The sequence below is a fragment of the Apodemus sylvaticus genome, chromosome 3, assembly GCF_947179515.1.
Source record: "Apodemus sylvaticus chromosome 3, mApoSyl1.1, whole genome shotgun sequence".
In the NCBI taxonomy this organism is placed as follows: domain Eukaryota; kingdom Metazoa; phylum Chordata; class Mammalia; order Rodentia; family Muridae; genus Apodemus; species Apodemus sylvaticus.
The window spans coordinates 44,797,663-44,819,030 of NC_067474.1; positions in this window are offsets into that span (position 1 = coordinate 44,797,663).

Consider the following 21,368-nt stretch of genomic DNA (forward strand, 5'->3'; position numbering starts at 1 on the left):
CATTCCCGCAGCAGCGTGGAGAATGGATTGATGAATTAAGGAATGGAGATGTGGCGAATCCAAGGAAGGCAGCTTGGCAATGACAATCTTGGCCTACTCACAGAAATAAATGCTGCAGAACAGGCCTTATCTGTGGCAAAAGAGAAAGAGAGAAAACCTTCACTTGGAAGTCTGCATAAAACAGGTCTAGGGCTCTCTGTTCAATCTCAGTCAGTGGTACAAGATTCTGACTTCAATGCTACCACTGATACCTGAAATAAATCAGTGTGTTGTTCCCATACTGGCCTTCAAGTTCCCATTAGTGGTCACTCGCTAGCACACCTTCTGTCCTTGCATTTAGAAGGTGTTTAGTGAGGTAACCCAATTACAAAAGAACACACATGGTATGTGCTCACTGATAAGTGCCCAGAAGCTTGGAATAACCAAGATATATTTCACAGACCACAGGAAGCTTAAGAAGGAAGACCAAAGTGTGGATACTTTGGTCCTTCTTAGGTAGGGTACATAATACCAATGGGAGGAGATACAGAGACAAAGTATGCACCAGAGCCTGAGGATAGACCATCTAGAAACTGCCCCACCTGGGAATCCATCCCATATACAGTTACCAAACACAAACGCTATTATGGATGCCAACAAGTACTTGCTGATAGGAGCCTGATATAGCTGTTTCCAGAGAGAACCTGCCAGTGCCTGAAAAATACAGAGGAGGATGCTCTCAGGCAACCATTGAACTGAGCACAGGGTCCTCAGTGGAGGAGCTAGAGAAAGAACCCAAGGAGCAGAAGGGGATTGCAGCCCCATAGGATGAACAACAATATGAACCACCCAGTATCCCCAGAGTTCTCACGAGCTTAACCAAAGAGTACACATGGAGGGATCCATGCCTCCAGCTGCATGGGTAGCAGAGGATGGCCTGGTCAGACATCAATGAGAGGAGAGTTCCTTAGACCTGTGAAGGCACATTACCCCAGGGTAGGGGAATGCCAGGTCAGGGAAGCAGGGAATGAGTGGGTAGGGTAGGCTAGTGACCACAGGGAGGGGGAATGGGTTAAGGGGCTTTGGGGGGGTAGCTAAGAAATGGGATAGCATTTGAAATGTAAATAAAGAAAATACCTAATTAAAAAAAAGAGAGAGAAGATGTTTAGTTGCTATTACATACAACAGCACTTGCAAATTGAAACTATACCATTTACAACTAAATGCTGGGGAATGGAGGAGGCAGTGAGATGGCCCAGCAGGTATCTCTACCTCTATCTCTGCTTCTGTCTCTATCTTTCTGTCTGCCGATGGATCAGAAAGTGCATGTTCAGCTACTGCTCAACTCCATGACTGTCTACTTCCTACTATAATGATCACAGACATAATCTTCTGGCCTCCTCCAGTTGGCTTAGATCACTTCTCCACCTCTGTCCTCTGAAGCATTCTATTCCACTGCTGCTGCAGTTCTTGGTAATCATCCAATATGAACTGGCATTGGCATCTCCAATATGCTGGGGACTTCCACCACAAATATGATTCACCAATAGCCTCTTGAAGGCTCTCTTCATGGTGCTTTGACTTCTTTGCATGACCCCTTAAGTCCTGGACTGTCAACTCTTACTGAGGCTGTACTTTCACCAATAGCCTTCCCTGACCTCTCACAGTGCCAAGTCTCAGCTGCTCTTCATGAACATGTCATGTCTTCAAATCAGTACAATCTGGGTAATTCTTAAGCACTACCAAGCCTAACTAAAGTACAAGGTACAACTTATCTTTGGAATACAGCTTCTTTGTCCTCTAAGTATATGCTTACCAAAGATATCACCTTGGTGACATTGGTCTTTTCCTAACCTGGAGCTAATTTTCCTATGTGGAGCTGATTTCTTAGCATCAATTGTCCAAGTAGTCCCTTCTATTCTTGATTCTAAAGGCAGAGCCATAAAGCTGCCAAGTAATTCTTCTTTCTGGATCTGGAACATGGCCCCCTTTTCCTATTACATTAGCACCTGCTTTCTATATTTCAATTCCTTCACTACCTAAGCTTGGCTGTCCTGGAACATGCTCTGTAGATTGACCTTGAACTCAGAGATCCACGCGGCACTGCCTCCTGAATGCTCGATTAAAAAGCATGTACTACCATGCCTGGATTTAAACTGTTCTTCACCTAGAACTTGCTCTGTTCCAAGCTGGCCTTGAACTCAGAGATCATTTTACCTTTGTCTCCTAGAATAACATCATGCCTGGGCTTTTCATGGCCACTGTTCCTCAAGATTCAGATCAAAATCTATGTCTTCCAGCCTCAGCATCTAGATCACAAGTATATCCTCCATTTCTGGGTTGTAGTTCTGTTCCAGATTAAAAGTCCAAATGAAAATGATAACCAGACAATAATGTCTAACATGACATAACTCTTGTTCAACTGCAAACAGAAATACAATATTCTTAGCTGGGTTGGATCTTGTCCCGAGGTCACCATTCTCTTTATTCCATTTAATACACTTGGAAATGGGATTCAGCTCACCTTCTTGGTGCCCATGTATTTTTTCTTTATAAGCTTGCTACACTTTATCAAAATGTTCTTCATGAGACTAAGTCAGAGAACAAAATCTCTGTTGGGCGTTTTTGAGACTTCTTTTGTCAATGCAGTTAATATAACTCTCTTTACCTCAGCCTTAGGTAGACTCTTTAGACAAGAGAAGAGTAAACAGCAGCCACATTTTTCACCAAAATAACACAAAGCAGTCTCTAGGCTACATACTGAAATTCTTCTCCACTGAAACCTCTTATGACAGGGCTTCACAATTCACCCATAGCAACAATGCCTTCCATGTTCACCCTAAGATGGCCCATTAAGTCCCACTTAAAGCAATCCACTGCTTTCCAAAGTACCCAAATTCTTCCAAACAAAAGGATGGTCAGGCCTTTTACAGCAATACCCAAATTCCTAATAACAACTTCCAGGGTTTCTGCGCTGTAAAGAGACATCATGGCCATGGCAACTTTTATAATGGACATTTAATTGGGGTTGCCTTACGAGTTCTAAGGTTCAGTCCATTATCATCATGGCAGAAAGCATGGCAATGTCCAGATAGGCACAGTGGTAGAGGAACTGAAGAGTCCTACATCTTGTTCTAAAGGCAAACAGGAGAAAACTGGCTTCAAGGCAGTTAGGAGGAAGCTCTCTCAAGGTCTATGCCAACAGTGATGCACTTCCTCCTACAAAGCCACACCTACTCCAACAAGGCTACACCTCCTAATAGTGCCTGTAGTGGCTATTCCTGGTTGTCAACTTGACTATATCTGGAATGAACTACAATCAAGAATTGAAAGGCTCACCTATGATCCTAATCGGGAGGCTCAGAGATATAAATTTCTGACCTGGATTTTGGCATGGAGATCTTAAAGCATAGAGGCTATGAAATCCAGAAGATTAATAAAAGGAGATCTCCAAGTTCAAGATCATTTGGGATTAAAGGTGTGGTGGCACATGCCTTTAATTTGGGCTACACCCTCTGTTGGAGACCTATATAAGGACATTGGAAGAAGGAAGACTCACTCTTCCTTGCCTGCTTGCCTCGTGGGACTGAGCAACTGCTAGATCCTTGGACTTCCATCCACAGCTTCTGCTGATCATTGTTGGGGAGTTGGACTAGAGGCTGTAGGTCATCGACAAATTCCCTAAGTATAAAGAAACTGCCCATACATTCGGTGACTCTAGAGAACCCAGATTAATATACAGTGCCATTCCCTGGGGCAAACATATTCAAGCCACCACACCTATTAAGACACCAACCTTAGGGCAGAATAAGAAAAATGTAATGTCTGAGAACAGAACTTCATAATTAAAATTCTAGGTATAGACCTTTTCAGCCTCATGATCTTTGATAAGTCAGCATATCTCTATTAACATCTTTACAATGCTTCACTAGTTGGTTCTTCATCAGTCTCGCAGGCCACACAAAATGGGATCCAAAATAACAAAAACATATAGGTGCTAAGAACTGACTTTGTGAAGTCTAGAAATTTCATAAACAAGGTTAAGTTTCCAAGTTTCATTTGATATTGAGGAATTTGATAGCAAAATTAGTCCTAAGCTTGTGTATTTTAATAATGTGATCTTTCTATTAAAATCTCTACATGTTGGGAAAGGAGATCTCTTTTACAATGTCGGTGGGAGTGTACACTATGGATATCAATATGGATTTCTTCAAAGAGCTAAATGTAGAAATAGTACATTACCTAGGCATAGAATCCTTAGGCATATGCCCAAAGAACACCACACCCTGCAAGAGAGGGACTTACATTTCTACATTCATAGTTTCCTCTATTCACATCACCTATGAATAGAATCTGTCTAGCTGTCCATCAACTGATGAATGGATAATGAGATGGAATTCTATTAGCCGTCAATGAAAACAAAAATTTACAGGAAAGCTTTAGGAACTGCAAAACACACAGAAAAGAGATAAGTCAATCCTAGGGAGACAAACTCTTCTGCAGGCAGATATTAGAGTTTTTCTTTTTTACATTTCTGTACATTTTAACCTGGAGTAAGTAACTATACAGGCCAAGAAGAAAGAAAATACCTGCAAGAGGTTGGAGAACAGCTCTGAATGTGAAGGAAGAAAATCAAATAACAGGGAGGGAGGGAGAAAAGATCTAAAGGTGAAGAGGTAGAAGAAAAAGGCTTGAGAATGGGAAGAGGAAAGCTCTGAGCTAATGGGTAATAAGGGCCTGGTGATGCTCAGAGTTGGAAATTCCGCTGAAGGAAATATTTAGGTGGGCATGGGGGTATGGGGGAAGAGTGGGGGGTTTGGAGAGTGTCAACTGAACACTAAGGATTTGTTAGAGAGCTATATACAAGCTATATACAAGCCTTTTCATTTATAAGAACCAAAAGGTATGACAAAGACAACAGGGAGCTTGGACAGAGGTGGTCTACATGAGTGTACGATGCTGCTGCCACAAATCTGAGGCCCTTACACCAAACTCTCAGGACCAAGCACAGAATGTCTCCTTATGAGTTATTGGCCAGAGAGCCCTGAGAGGCTCTCAAAACAACAAAAGCTATTGCCAATGCTCCTCATTGCCCATCAGAACCAGAAGGTAAGGCCCTATTCTTAAAGACACACTGGGGTTCCATCCCATATAGAGTCACCAAACCCAGACACTATTGTGGATGCCAACAAGCACCTGCTGATAGGAGTCTTAGCTGTCTCCTGAAAGGCTCTGCCAGTACCTGATAAATACAGAGGTGGGTGCTCTCAGCCAACCATTGGATTGAGCACAAGGTCCACAATGAAGGAGTTAGATAAAGGACCCAAGGAGATGAAAGAGCTTGCGGCCCAATAGGAGGAACAATAATATGAACCAATCCGTACCTCCAGAGATTCCAGGGGCTAAACTACAAACTAAAGAGTACACATGGAGGGACCGATGGCTCCAGCTGCATATGTAGCAGAGGATGGCCTTGTTGGACATCAAAGTGCGAAGAGGCCTTTGTTCCTGAGAAGACTCAATGCCCCTGTATAGGGAAATGCCAGGACAGGTGGGTTGGTGAGCAGGGGGAGGGGAAGATGGGATAGGGTGTTTTCAGAGGGTAAACTAGGAAAGTGGATAACATTTTAAATGTAAAAAAGGAAATATGCAATAAAACAAGACATGTTGATATAAAAATACAGAGAAGTAAACTAGCAATTGAGTTGGAAACTTCCTTTTGCTCGCTAGTTTTAACAACACCAGAAGCTAATATGCAGGATGTTTGGAGAGGAAAATGGTCAATGACCTTACCCAGCTTTGGTCTGAGTAGTATAATACTAAACAGCCAGGCACAATAGACCATCTGGTAAAATAGTAGTATGATTGCTATCTGAGTAAATAACTCCTCCCTGACTGGATCAGAGGCCAACTCCACAGGCAGAAATACATGCCTGGAACTGTAGAATCGGTCAGATGTCTAAAACTAGAGAGATCAGAGACCCAGTGCATAAATCTACTACTGATGTCCTAAATGAACATGCAGTTAAATTTCTGTGTAAATATTGATTTTTAAATCATTGACTGTTGCTGTCCTCAGCTTTGGTCATAAAAGCATCATCTGGTTTCCTTTAGGATAGCAGATCAGAGTTGGGAAACAACTGAGAATCTCAGCAGTTGTGTGCTGAGCTCTAAGTGGCACATCCCTGTCAGTCCTCTGAGGCCTAAGGAACATCAATGAAAAGTGGGTGCTAGAGGATGGGGAATAGTGTTGATGTTGGTAGAACTGTCTTCTGTATATAACCTGCCCATTGCAATCTTGAAAGCATAGAAGTTGTGACTGTTTGCATGAAGAAAGAAAGAAGAAAGAAGAAAGAAAGAAAGAAAGAAAGAAAGAAAGAAAGAAAGAAAGAAAGAAAGAAAGAAAGAAAGAAAGAAAGAAAGAAGGGAGAGATAGAGGGAGGGAAGGAGGGAGGGAGGAGGGAGAGGGAGGGAGGGAGGAGGGAGAGAGGATGACAGACAGAAAGAGAAGAAAGACAAGGAAAGAGGGACATAGGGATAAAAAGATGACAAACTGGGAAGAATTGGTAGGGTTTATGGGAGCGGAAGGTAATGGGAATGGGGTTGGATCATGAGTATAAATTCAACATATTGTGTGTATGTATAAAATAGTCAGAAATAAAATTAAATCAATAATCTTCAGCACTGGTCTAAAGCACTTTACACAAGGTCAGGCTGAATCCTCTGCATGTAGCACTGAGCTTAGATGTAGAGGCTTAACTTACAACAATAATAGAAGCAAGATAAGAAATAATCCAAATGGAAAGAGAACCACTGCCAGTTGGATTATTTCTGCTGAGCAGAATGTTTATTTTTTTCACAGAACAAATTAGAAGTTTTCCAGATGGTTTATCTGAAGTATTTTTTCTCTACTCCAGGCAGAGAATAAATTAGAAGTGTGCAGAAAAGGTCATCTTCACGTCTCCAAGAAGCACATTTTCATAATTAAAAGAGGCAAAGTTCAACCACATACAAAGTCATCTTCATTCAACACAAGTCACATTTGTACACTGCAGGTAGTCCTTTAATCTGAAGTCTGTCGAAAACCGTTAAAAGCAAATAAACACCCTTTGTGGCCATTTCTTTGTTCGGGGTAGTAGTTTTTATAATGCTAGGGGAGGAATACTTGGCACTAATTTACAGACAACAACAAGTGGAGAATATTTTTATTCAACCCATTGCTAGCTAAAAATGTCTAAATGGGTACAAGATTTGTCATGTAGCAACACACCATCAGGGCATTAGAGAAGAGAGTTTCTGTCTCTGGCATGATAGCTTCACGATAGATAATCATTTTATTTCTCACTGGATCCTCCTGAGAAGGTGAAGTAGAAGAATCTAATATTGAGTTGTTCGGGAGAGATTTTTATCACTTGTCAAATTAAAATAGCCACCTCTGTGAGATGGAAAATGAAGCTAAAAACAAAGCTGGAACTCTAGCAGAAATCCATTTTCATTTTTTTCATGGTATTCAGTTGCAATGTGCAGTGCATTCTGGAAGACACAGAGGGAAGCTATTTTGACACCTGCTGGTCAAAAAGAAACAAATCCTGCGACCATCTGACCTGGCTAGGAACCCATTGTAGACACAGTCCTGATAATGCAGCTGAAAACTGGAGTGCAGTTGCTAGGCAGGAATTATACCAGTCAGATAGGATGACTTTTATAGGTAAACAATTTTCTCATGACCACCTTGAGATAGTCCAAATGTTTCATAAAGTCATGTGGTGTGGACACATGTATACACGTAGTTAGGTTATCCATATTTTTCTTTGAGGAGACTTACCTGAGACCTTTAGATAGTGGAGAACTAATTCACCATTGAGATACTAAGTCATGACTATGTGTTACCAAGTCATCCCCATCCATCCAGGGACTAAGACAGTAGGACAAGTCAGCTGGATAACTTAGTGTGCAGCGTAAAGGACTAATTGGTTGATTATTGTGGAACTATTCTCATTCCCATAAAATATAGAAGCTTTGAAAACTCTTTCATGATTCTCTATTCTATTGAAAAGTAAACAATGCTTCTCTGCATTTTGACCAGATGTAGTTTTCTGTGAAAGTCTCTGTCCATTGCAGTTTATGTGTGTGTGTGTGTGCGTGTGCGTGTGTGTGTGTGTGTGTGTGTGTGTGTGTGTAGCAATTATAGTTGAAGAACAAAAAGGCCATAAATCTGAAAGGAATCAGGGAGAGGGGACATAAAAGAGACCTAAGAGATTAGGAACATAATGTAAGCACATATACAATTCTTTAAAAGTAAGAAAGACAGGGACTAGAGAGATGGCTCTGTGGTTAAGAGAACTAACTGCTCTTCCAGAGATCCTGAGTTCAATTCCCAGCAACCACATGGTGGCTCACAACCATCTGTAATGGGATCTAATGCCTCTTCTAGTGTATCTGAAGACAGCTACTTATATACATAAAATAAATAAATAATTCTTTAAAAAAAGAAAAAGAAGCAATAGTATGTTAGTAATAATTAAGTACAAATAACTCAGGAAAACTGTAAGGACATCCACATTGCATGAAAATATTTGAACAATATTTCACATCAATAAAGGCTCCACAATTCCCTTTGCAATATTCAAACCATGATGCAGCCAATCAATCACCTCAAACTTATGGAGTCTGGAGAAAGATAAAAAATATACATTTATTATACATGAAAAAATAGGTTTTTCAGCATATTTCCCATTTTTTAAATTTCTTCTTTATCTCCATAATGGGCAAATCCTGACCTTGCTTATCTTTCCAAGTCGTTTGGCACGAGCTTAATTGGCCCGTGGATGGACTCATTTGCATGAAGAGAACCATCACTGGAGTGTATTTCTTAGAAGGAAGCGCGCTACTCTGTGTTCTCTACAGGAACAGAAGGCATGGAGAGACTATATTCCCAAAAAGAATATTTTAGATTTACCAATTATCCCATAATTGCTGCTTTTACACTGGAAAGGCTACACAGTAGCCATTCAGTCTCGGAGGCTTGGAGGCTTGCAGGGCTGCAAGGCTTTGGTCTGTAATGAAAGGCTCAAGAAGCTGGATTCTGATGTCAGCAAAGAGTTCCATCTGCAGCAGCAAACAAGTAAATGCGCTCAAGCAAAGCGCAAAGGACAGCTGGACAAACAACATCGAACTTTCCTCAGACTTCATGTCTGGCTCCTCACTGCAAGCAGGTGATGTTGACTCTGAAGAAGAGTCTTCCTTCTTGGTTAATCCTTCTTGTAAAGGCCTTCACAGAGGCCCTAAGCGGTGTGTGTCTTAGTAGGTCCCAGGTCCTGTCAATCTAACAATGAAGCTTCATCAGCACAATCAATATTGCCCTACTGTGGCCTAACAGCCCAGGAGTGTATTCCTACAACCAACCAAGAGGAGCAGTCAGTCTCCTAATATCTATCGGAAGGTTCCCTTCTCTCTCTCTCTCTCTCTCTCTGCCTCCCTCCCTCCCTACCTCTTCCGATTAGAAAATTGATCTGGTGTGCTCTTGCATTATTTGGTGTATGTGTGAATTCTTTACTTACAGACAGTGAAGCCAGTGCGAAAGGGCTAGAAGGAGAGCCCTTCCTTCCTGGCTGCCTCCTTTGTAACAGCTCCACATTCACGAATCTACATATACATTATAAACTATATTATTTAAGGAAGATACTTCTTTCTGGTTTGGAGAATCATACTCATTTTTTAACACTAAATCTTGGACTCTGATAGCTGACAAAATTGAAACTATGATAGACCCTTGCAGCAGCTGAAAAGACAAGACAGAAGGCTACGACACTGAAGCCAGGACAAGCACTGCGACATGCCACACTGTTCATACGCAGCTGGGAGAAAGCACTGTCTCCACCGTTATTTGGACTTAATACTTAATACATCTTATCTCTTAGGGCAAACTTCATACTTTTTTTTTAATTTTATTCCAATTCTTTTTTATTTCTAGTATGTATGTATGTATGTATGTATGTATTTATTTATTTATTTATTTATTTATTTATTTAATGTGCATGGCTGTTTTGCCTGCATGTAAAAAACATGTGTACGTGGCACCCACAGAAGTTGGAAAGCTGGAAGACGGCATTAGATTCCCTGAGACTGTAGGTACAGACAGATCTGGGTTACCTAATGGGTGTTGAAATGCAGCCTGAGTACTCTAGAATTAACAGTGTGCTTGACCACTGAACTGTGTCCTCTGCCCTATATAAATCTGCATGCTAGTAAATACTGATAGTCTTAAAGAGTAGAAAGGGTCTCAATAATGTTTTAAAAAAAGCTTTCATTCTAGCAATTTTTTTCTACAGGTACAAATAAACTCCTTCACTAATAATTTAGTTTTACACTATATACACTGCTGAGATAACTAATAGATATAATCAAATTTTTAGATGTTCTGTAAATATAAAATTGTTATGTTCATTGTAGAACAGAGGTAAACTAACTGTAGGAGTGTCTTCCTATACCCTGCAGTGTATTCAGAAGGAACAGCCAGCATTTTGATAGTCTCATGAAAGGCCTAGCTCTTCAACAGTATATATTAGTGTATAATATTACCAACATAAAGAAAACTTTTTTGTTACATGCCAAATATAACATCACTGCTAAGACTATAAATTCCCATTTAAACAAAAAACTGGTATACTCATATGAGTATATGAATATTACTCTTACTCTTTGCATAATTTATTTTGTTACCTGCTAACACAATAGGGAGAAATTAGATGCAGTCACCACATTTTTCATAGGATAACTTTACTAATTCTTTTCATGTATCTCGATTGTACTTATCTCTCATTCCTTCCCTGAATTCATCTCAGATCCACCCTCCCCCCCTTCACCTATCCTTCTTTGTTTGCTGGTAGGTTTTGTGTTTTGTCTTTTTGAAGACACTATCTCCCAGCTGGTGTCTCGATCCTCTAGCTCCTACAATTCTCCTGCTCCCTATTTCTTAGCATTCCCAGAGCCTTAAATGTTAGAATTGTGTTGTAATAATATCAATTGAAAGAAAGAGACTCATAGTAGTTGATCTCTAGTTTTAGCAGTTGTTGCTTTCTGTAATGGAGAATGTCCATTGAATGGAAAAAGGAGGCTTCTCTTAATAATAGTGGCAGTTTCCTTTCCATGTGGAGTAAGGATAATTACTTAGAATGCAATTATATAGTGTACTAGTTTAGGGAACTAGTAGTAGTAGGTTTTCCTCTAGTTACTATGCTTTCACTAACCACATGTAGTTGACTAAATTTAAAGTGCCAGGCATGAATTTCCTCTACTAAGGGGGCTCCAGTTAAGTTAATGTGGTCACCACCAAGACAGAAGTGGCATTATTGCTGCCCTTGTCATTGCGGTTTATAGATGTTAGCAATGAAGGCTTACTGACCGCTTTTCTCTGTTGGCACTCAACATGGCTCCCTATGTGATGATGTGGGTTAGTGCTTAATGAGGAGGCTCCCAAGTCAGATCCAGGAAGATTCCTTCAAATCCTGAATCAAAAGTATTTGGTAGCTTCAGCCAGGGATTTACCTTCTTTTTCTTGAAGGCAACAAGGGTAACATCAATAGCTTATACTGTTTTGAGGAACTCTTCAAATCCATGACCAACAACCTGAAAAGAGGTTGATTTGGGTTTTTTTGTTTGTTTTTATTTTTGTGTTTTTTAACCATTTTATTTATTAGATATTTTCTTTATTTACATTTCAAACAAAAGCTGTCTTCTTATGACTGACAGTCTGTGGTTTTAAGGAGAATGCTATTACCTCAAGGGGTATGATTTCAATTAAAACAGTGTATATGTATATAGCCATACATATGAGTGTGTAATTTAAAATAATGAATACAAAATTATATTTCCTGCAAAGTTTCAAACATTTTTGTGTTATTTCTCCCTCTTCCTTCTCCCTTTTTATTGATCTCCCTTCGCACTCACTGGTAAATGTTCCCCAATCAGTTTTTTTTTTTCCATTCATGGCATCCTATTATTCCCCTTTTTAGTGCCCTTGTTCCCTCCCCAAACCATGAACCCTTTTTACTTCCATGATTTCTGCAGTTACTCTATAATATATATATATATATATATATATATATATATATATATATATATATATCTGAATATTCATAGCTAGGAATCTCTGATGAGTAAGAACAAGGAAATTTTGTCGTTCTCAGGGAGAGTTAACTCAGTCAGCATAGTGTTTTCTAATTTTATCAGTTCATCTACAGATCTTATGATTTTACATTTTTTACAGCTGAATCATGTGCCTTTGTGCATATGTACATTTTCATTTCCCATTAATTAACTGAAGAACATTCATGTTTCCTTTCCTAGCTACTGTGGCTAGAATGGAAACAAATATTCCTGAACGGATATTTGTGAAGTAGGGTATCGGATTTTTTGGGAACATGCCAAGGAGTAATAGAGCTGAATTAAATAGTAGATTTATTTTTAGCTTTTTGAGAATTATCCATTCTCGAGAGTGACTGCACCAATATTTCTTTCCTCCTCCTCCTCTTCCTCCTCCTCCTCCTCCTCCTCCTCCTCCTCCTCCTCCTCCTCCTCCTCCTCCTCCTTTCCAGGCTGGATAAAGCAACCCAACTGGAGGAAAGAGTCCCAAAAGCATGCAAAGGTTGACTCTGTTTTTTGAGTTCTTTTTATATCCTGGGTTTCTATCTCTCTCTAATATATATCAAAGATTCCCACCTATTGTATAGGGTTTCTCTTTACTCTCCTGACTATTCTGTTTGCTGTACAGAGCATTTAAAGTTCTGAAAACTTATTTGTCAATTATTGTTCTTGATTCCTGAGCAAATGGAGTTCTATTATGAGAGATTATTCCTATATCTGCATTTTATAGGTCCTGCCTATTATTTCCACCAGATGTTTTAGCTTTTCAGGTTTTATATTGAAGCCTTTGACCTATTTGAATTTGATTTTATGCTTGCTGGTAGATAGGAGTCTAATTCTTCTGCATGTGGATAATCTGTTATCCTAAAACTATTTGATGAAGATGCTGTCTTTTCTCTAGTGTATATATTTAGCATCTTTATCAAATATCAGATGACTACAACTATGTGATTCATATAAATCTTCTACATTTTCCATTGGTATTCTTGTATACTTGTCTAGTTTTGTGTCAGTACCATACTGCTTATATTATTTAAGCTCTGCAGTAATTCTTTAGTTCTGAAATATTAATCATTCCAGTATTATTCGTTTTTGCTCAGGATTGCCTTATTGCTAGACGTTGTTGTGCTGTGATGTTGTGCTGCTGGTAGTGATAGTGGTGATAGTTGTGGTGGTGTGTGTGCATGTCCATGTGTGTTTCTTACAAATTTTAGAATGGTGTTTTCAGTTTCTAAGAAGAATATCATGGTTTTTTTTCCCCCATTGGGTTTGTAGTGAATCTATCAATTACTTTTAATTATAAGGTCATTTTATAAAATAGATTCTAGTAATCCATTCTTATGGCATGCCATTCTATCCTCTACTATCTTCCTCAATTGATCTTTACGTATTTAAAGCTTTTATTGCAGTGGTTGCTCACTTCCTTGGTTAGATAAACATGTATATATCTCTGAGGTCTTGTGAATGAATGTGTCTATTCACTCTTTCTTAGCATGCTCATTGTTGCTGTTTAGAAAAGCTTGATCCTATGATGGCTAGAAAGAAGCCCCAGGATGGGGAAATGGACGGGGAGTAGATGGGAGTGGTTTGAGGCAGAAGGGCACTTCTTGGAGGTGGGGATGGGAGGATGGGTTAGGGATTTTCTAGGAGGGGATGAAACCAGGAAAGGGTAACATTTAAAATGTAAATGAAGAATATATTCAATTAAAAAAAGAAAAAAAGAAAAGCTATTGTTTTTAGTAAGTTGACTTTTTATCCTGCCATTTTGTTGAAATTCTAGGTTATTTTCAGAAGTTTTCTGTTGGAATTTCTGGGCTCTGTTCTATATAATAAATCACATCAGCTACTATGGTGTGTGGAATAAGCATGGCCTCCATAGGCTCACAGATTTTGCTGCTTAGTCACCAGGCATTGTGGTCTCTCTGGAGGAAGTCTGTTGCTGGGACTTGAAGGTTTCTAAAAGTCCACACCTAGAGCAATGGTTTCTCTTTTTAATTCTCCTGGCCTGTGAATCAAGATGTAGATCTTAGCTATTGCTGAATACCATGGATTCTGCCGTACTACCTAAAATGATAATAATGGTCTCAATTTCTTAAACTGTAATCAAGTTCCCAAGTTAGTGCTTTCCTTTATAGGACTTGTTATGGTTATGCTGCCTCTTCACAGAAATAGAACAATAACTGAGAAACCTACTCCTAGCTTATTTCTTAAAAGAAAATTTCTATTGCTGTAATGTTTTATTTCATTATTTTTAGGTTGTTTTTATATATTTCATATTCTTCATACTTTCATGATTGTACTTGACTTGCTATAGTTTTCATTCAGTCTTTGTCTTAGATGTTTTTAATTTTTTTAACTTTACCTTGAACATGATAATTTTGATATGTTCACTGATTAGTTCTAATTATTCATCTATATGAGCCATTTATATAGAAGATTTTCATCCATAATTCATACCTGCTTTGAGTATTACTTTCAGCTTTCAGGGCTGTTACTTGTTTTCTCTCTAATATTAAGCTAATGCCTCTAGCATCACATAACTAGTTTATACTGCTTTTAATGTTACATTTTGAGCCCCCACCAAATATTTTTAGCAAGAAATGCTTTCACTTTCAACATTTTTATGCAAAGCACCTTCCTTAAATTTAGCAATGCAGAGATGTGATAAAGAACAAGCAAAATATACTAAGAAAAAACAACCAAAACAACTAAGAAAGAAAATAAGTTATTTTCCCATAGCTTTGAATGCTTACAAAAGACAGAAAACTCTCAGAGACAAAGAGATATTTAATTCTTAATAATAGAATGGCTTGGTATTATTGTATTAAACTCTTTCTATAAGCCTCAAATTCTATATTGTGATGTCAGGAGTATGTGCAGATAGCACATGCAGTGTGGATGGTTGGCAGGAGAACCCTATGCTTACTGTATCTGCCTTTTTTTATAACAATGACTAAAGAAGGCTGCACTCTGCAGGGAGACTATATAATGGATTTCTGCAAAGTGTTATTTCATCTTGCAGAATTTTCAGCTGCAGAAACAATTCTGAGATACAGTTCAAGTAAAAAGCCATCAGAGTCTTGCAAGCTGGGCACAATCAGAAAGATGTACAGGAGAACCCATGGCAAATGGTTTTCATATTTTATGGTACTTTTGGTATAACACAGGGCAATATGAAGTGAAGTTTTCTGCTAATTATGATTATAAGCTTTTTGTTAATAAAATCTATAAGTTTGGAATATTTTCTCTGATTTCATTCTAAGAGAATTCTTCTAAAGAAATGTTAAATGTCTTAAGTGCTTTTGAATCATCTATTGAAATAATTTGATAATTGCCTTATTAAGGTCATTAATGCAATAAATTATAGTAATGTAGAAAATGCTTAGCCATTCAATTATTTGTAGATGGTGATTCTTGACAATATATGGTTTCTTTCATACATTTATAAATTCACCTAGCTAATATTTAATTTCAAATTTTAGACATATATTTAAACTTCATATTATTATAATTTTGCATAACATATTCTTTAAAATGGCTTTGGTTATATTAGTGTTAAAATATTTTTTAAAAAAATCTCAGTTTTATCTTTTTATAAATTTAAATGTAGTTTTTTAAAAAAGAACTGCAGAGTAACTTTTATCTGCTTCTTTTCAGCATTATAAAATGCACTTACAATATTGCATAGTTCTGTATAAATTGCAAAGCGTCTAGGTAAAACACTTTGGGTTTGTTGTGGTATTTGTTTCTGGTTTTGGTGTTCAGTGACTCATTTGATTTCTTAATTTATGTTTTTCAAACAATATATTTTGATTATGTTCCTTCCCCTCTTCCAGCTCCTCTCACACACTCCCCACCTCCCTCCCAGTCATTTGCAGTCTCTTTCCATCTCACTCAAAAACATAGCCAACCAGTGAGACAAAACATACCAAAACAAAATGAAATGGTGTGCAGCACACACATAAAAAACAAGACACTCACAAACATACACATTAAAACAAAAACAAACAGAAAAAAACGGAGGAGTTTCTTTTATGTTTCCCATATGCTCCTGAGTATAAGGTCTGCTCTGGAGTGTGGTTGATAAACCATGTGAGGGTCCATTGGAGAAATCTGGTAAAACTGGCTTTCCCTTTCTTAGAAAGTACCACTCACAGACTGCTTATTTAGGGGTAATATTAGTGCCCACTTCTGTTTCTCAGTTCCAGGATTTAGTGTGACTGGAACCTTTGAGGACTTTGTGTATGCTGTCATTGGCATTGTGAGTCCATCCGCCTAGCAATACTGATACATGGTTTCCTTGGATCACCTATCACCTCTGGCTCTTGCAATCTTTTTTTTATCTTATGGGTTACTTTATTTATTTACATTTCAAATGTTATTCCCCTTCCATTTTTCTCTCCACAGCCCCCTATCCCCTGCCCATCCCTCTACTTTCTATAAGATTCTCCCCCATCCACCCACCCATTCCCTCCTCCCTGCCCTAGCATTTCCCTACACTGCGACATGGAGTCTTCAAAGGACCAAGGACCTCTCCTCCCATTGATGACAGATAAGACCACTTTGTGCTACATATGCAGCTGGAGTCCTGTGTCCCTCCATGTGTATTCTTTGGTTGGTGGTTTAGTCCCTGGGACCTCTGGGGAATCTGGTTGGTTGATATTGTTGTTCTTCCTATGGAGTTGCAAACTCCTTCTGCTCCATCAGTCCTTCCCCCAATTGTTCCATTGGGATCCCTGTGCTCAGTGCAATGGTTGGCTGCAAGCATCGGCATCTGTATTGGTAAGGCTCTGGCAGAACTTCTCAGGAGACAGCTATATCAGACTCCTGTTGGCAAGCACTTCTTTGCACCCTCAATAGTGTCTCCTCCTCTGTAGAGAGCCTTATTGAGGTGCCAGTCCACCTGGCAGGAAGTTGACATCAACCAATGTGAAGTTCTGCTCCAAGCCTTTGAGCAGGAACTGGAGTGCTCAGACCAAGGTGAAGCCTATTGTTCATCAAGGACCTGCAGTTTCCTGAGAAACACTAGCCACCTGTGAAGCAACTGAACCAGTTCTGTTGAGAAGCTTCCAGCCTTTTCCCCTGCCTATATATTTGAAGTTCTTCATTAAACTTTGAGAACTTGAATAGCAGGTGTTACCTTGGTCTCCATCTCTTTTTTGCCACCTTCTCATACATCCCCAGCTTCCCTTCCAGATAACCCATTTGATGTAACTGTAGGCAGTTACACTCCTCTTCTGTGTAGATTCCTGAACATATTTGGAGCTTTGATGAAAAAAAAATACTATTTAAAGAAGAGTGCTTCAATGTTTCCCTTTCTAAACATGTTGTACTGTTGTGGGTCTCTGTGTTAATTACCATCTACTGCAAGGAAAAGCCTCTCTGCTGAGTGTTGAGTGATGCACTGACTTATGAGTGTAGCTTTATGTTATTAGGAGTTGTTCTATCGTTATGTTCCTTAAACAGAGTAATAGTAGTAAGTTTTCTTCTAGGGCTCGTGATATATTTGGTCTCCAGTTCTTAACCATTTTGTCAGTGCAAATTATAAGAAAGAATGTATACCACTTGGAGTAGATCTTATATCCAGTCAAAAGATGGTTGGCCACACCAACAACATTGGTGCCAGTATTCCACCAGTTTATCTTGAGGGCAGGTCACTGTTATAGGTCAAAGGGTTTCATAAGGGATAATAATGATGATCACTTTTATCCTCTGGTAATGTACACGGAACCTTTCAGCACCGTGAATGCTAGTCAGTGTGAGAGAAGCCCCTAATTATGCACTAGCTTGGTTTCTCCACGTTCAGTGACATCAGCAAATGGTGCCTTCAGCAATAGGACCTTACCATCAGGTTGTGGAGTAGAAGCAAAGCCCTTTTAATGGTCTGTGTTGTTTCTGGGATGGAGTCTCTGGTGTTACACAACAATATGTAACCTCCTCCCAACACTGGGGATTTTAATTGGTAATATAAGATGTATAGTTGAGGCACTGTTTGCTCCTCCATTATATTGTGACTTATTTGGATTCATTTCAGACAAGTGTAAATGTTAGGATATTTCTATAGTATTAGAAGTATTAATAGTTCTCAAAAAGCCATTAGTGTTAATTATGCCTCCTCATCATTGGAATTTTTAAAATGTTATTAGTAAAGCCAACTTTCCCTTATAAAACCTGATCCATATTGTCAGTTTAGAACCATTAATATAAATGTAATTTTAAATTCATTTAAAAATACTACACACAACATGCTATTTTTATTCTGGTTTGTCTCAAATTCTGTTCTTTTTGCTTTTTTCTAAAGACTTGTAGTGAACTTTCACCTCATGGAGTCATTTTGGTTACATAATGAAAACTCTACATTTATCTCTTGATACTATTTTAGTTATTCCTGGAAATTTTTAACAAAGGATATATTATCAATTTTCAAACATTAGCATTTTATTGACTTGGTAAAGATTTTTCTTTTTTTTTTAAATTTTGGTTTTAATTTTTTTATTCGATATATTTTTTATTTACATTTCAAATCATTTCCCCTTTTCTAGCCCCCCACTCCCCAAAAGTCCCATAAGCCCTCTTCTCTCCCCCTGTCCTCCCACCTACCTCTTCCCACTTCCCCGTTCTGGATTTGCCAAATACTGCTTCACTGAGTCTTTCCAGAACAAGGGGCCACTCCTCCTTTCTTCTTGTACCTCATTTGATGTGTGGATTATGTTTTGGGTATTCCAGTTTTCTAGGTTAATATCCACTTATTAGTGAGTGCATACCATGATTCACCTTTTGAGTCTGGGTTACCTCACTTAGTATGATGTTGTATTCTGTTGTTGATATTTGCATCTATGTCCCCTGATTTCTTCCCAAGGCTTTCTATCTCCAAAGTTGTCTCCCTTTGGGTTTTCTTAGTTGTTTCTACTTCTGATTTTAGATCCTGGATGGTTTTGCTTAGCTCCTTCACTTGCTTGTTTGTGCTTTCCTGTAATTCTTTAAGAGATTTTTGTGTTTCCTCTTTCATGACCTCAGCCTGTTGACCAAAGTTCTCCTGTATTTCTTTAAGTGTTTTTTGTGTTTCCTCATTATTGGCTTTTGTATTCTCCTGGATTTCTTTCAATTTTTTTTTATTTGCATTTTTTTTTATTTTTATGAATATTTTTTTTTTTTTAGTTTCCACTTGGGATTCATTTTATTTTTTATTTTTTTTTCATTCTTTTTTTTTATTCGATATAATTTATTTACATTTCAAATGATTTCCCCTTTTCTAGCCCCCCCACACTCCCCGAAAGTCCCGAAAGCCCCCTTCTCTTCCCCTGTCCTCCCACCCACCCCTTCCCACTTCCCCGTTCTGGTTTTGCTGAATACTGTTTCACTGAGTCTTTCCAGAACCAGGGGCCACTCCTCCTTTCTTCTTGTACCTCATTTGATGTGTGGATTATGTTTTGGGTATTCCAGTTTTCTAGGTTAATATCCACTTATTAGTGAGTGCATACCATGATTCACCTTTTGAGTCTGGGTTACCTCACTTAGTATGATATTCTCTAGCTCCATCCATTTGCCTAAGAATTTCATGAATTCATTGTTTCTAATGGATGAATAGTACTCCATTGTGTAGATATACCACATTTTTTGCATCCACTCTTCTGTTGAGGGATACCTGGGTTCTTTCCAGCATCTGGCAATTACAAACAGGGCTGCTATGAACATAGTAGAACATGTATCCTTATTACATGGTGGGGAGTCTTCTGGGTATATGCCCAGGAGTGGTATAGCAGGATCTTCTGGAAGTAAGGTGCCCAGTTTTCGGAGGAACCGCCAGACTGATTTCCAGAGTGGTTGTACCAATTTGCAACCCCACCAGCAGTGGAGGAGTGTTCCTCTTTCTCCACACCCTCTCCAACACCTGCTGTCTCCTGAATTTTTAATCTTAGCCATTCTGACTGGTGTAAGATGAAATCTTAGGGTTGTTTTGATTTGCATTTCCCTAATGACTAATGAAGTTGAGCATTTTTTAAGATGCTTCTCCGCCATCCGAAGTTCTTCAGGTGAGAATTCTTTGTTTAACTCTGTACCCCATTTTTTAATAGGGTTGTTTGGTTTTCTGGAGTCTAACTTCTTGAGTTCTTTATATATATTGGATATTAGCCCTCTATCTGATGTAGGATTGGTGAAGATCTTTTCCCAATTTGTTGGTTGCCGATTTGTCCTCTTGATGGTGTCCTTTGCCTTACAGAAACTTTGTAATTTTATGAGGTCCCATTTGTCAATTCTTGCTCTTAGAGCATACGCTATTGGTGTTCTGTTCAGAAACTTTCTCCCTGTACCGATGTCCTCAAGGGTCTTCCCCAGTTTTTTTTCTATTAGCTTCAGAGTGTCTGGCTTTATGTGGAGGTCCTTGATCCATTTGGATTTGAGCTTAGTACAAGGAGACAAGGATGGATCAATTCGCATTCTTCTGCATGCTGACCTCCAGTTGAACCAGCACCATTTGTTGAAAAGGCTATCTTTTTTCCATTGGATGTTTTCAGCCTCTTTGTCGAGGATCAAGTGGCCATAGGTGTGTGGGTTCATTTCTGGATCTTCAATCCTGTTCCATTGATCCTCCTGCCTGTCACTGTACCAATACCATGCAGTTTTTAACACTATTGCTCTGTAGTATTGCTTGAGGTCAGGGATACTGATTCTAAACATAGTAAAAGCAATATACAGCAAACCGGTAGCCAGCATCAAACTAAATGGAGAGAAACTTGAAGCAATCCCACTGAAATCAGGGACCAGACAAGGCTGCCCCCTTTCTCCTTATCTTTTCAATATTGTACTTGAGGTACTAGCTCGGGCAATTTGACAACATAAGGAGGTCAAAGGGATACAAATTGGAAAGGAAGAAGTCAAACTATCATTATTTGCAGACGACATGATCGTCTACCTAAGTGACCCAAAGAACTCCACTAGAGAGCTCCTACAGCTGATAAACAACTTCAGCAAAGTGGCAGGTTATAAAGTCAACTCAAGCAAATCAGTGGCCTTCCTATACTCAAAGGATAAGCAGGCTGAGAAAGAAATTAGGGAAATGACCCCCTTCACAATAGCCACAAACAGTATAAAGTATCTTGGGGTGACTCTTACCAAACATGTGAAAGATCTGTATGACAAGAACTTCAAGACTCTGAAGAAGGAAATGGAAGAAGACCTCAAAAAATGGGAAAACCTCCCATGCTCATGGATCGGTAGAATCAATATAGTTAAAATGGCCATTT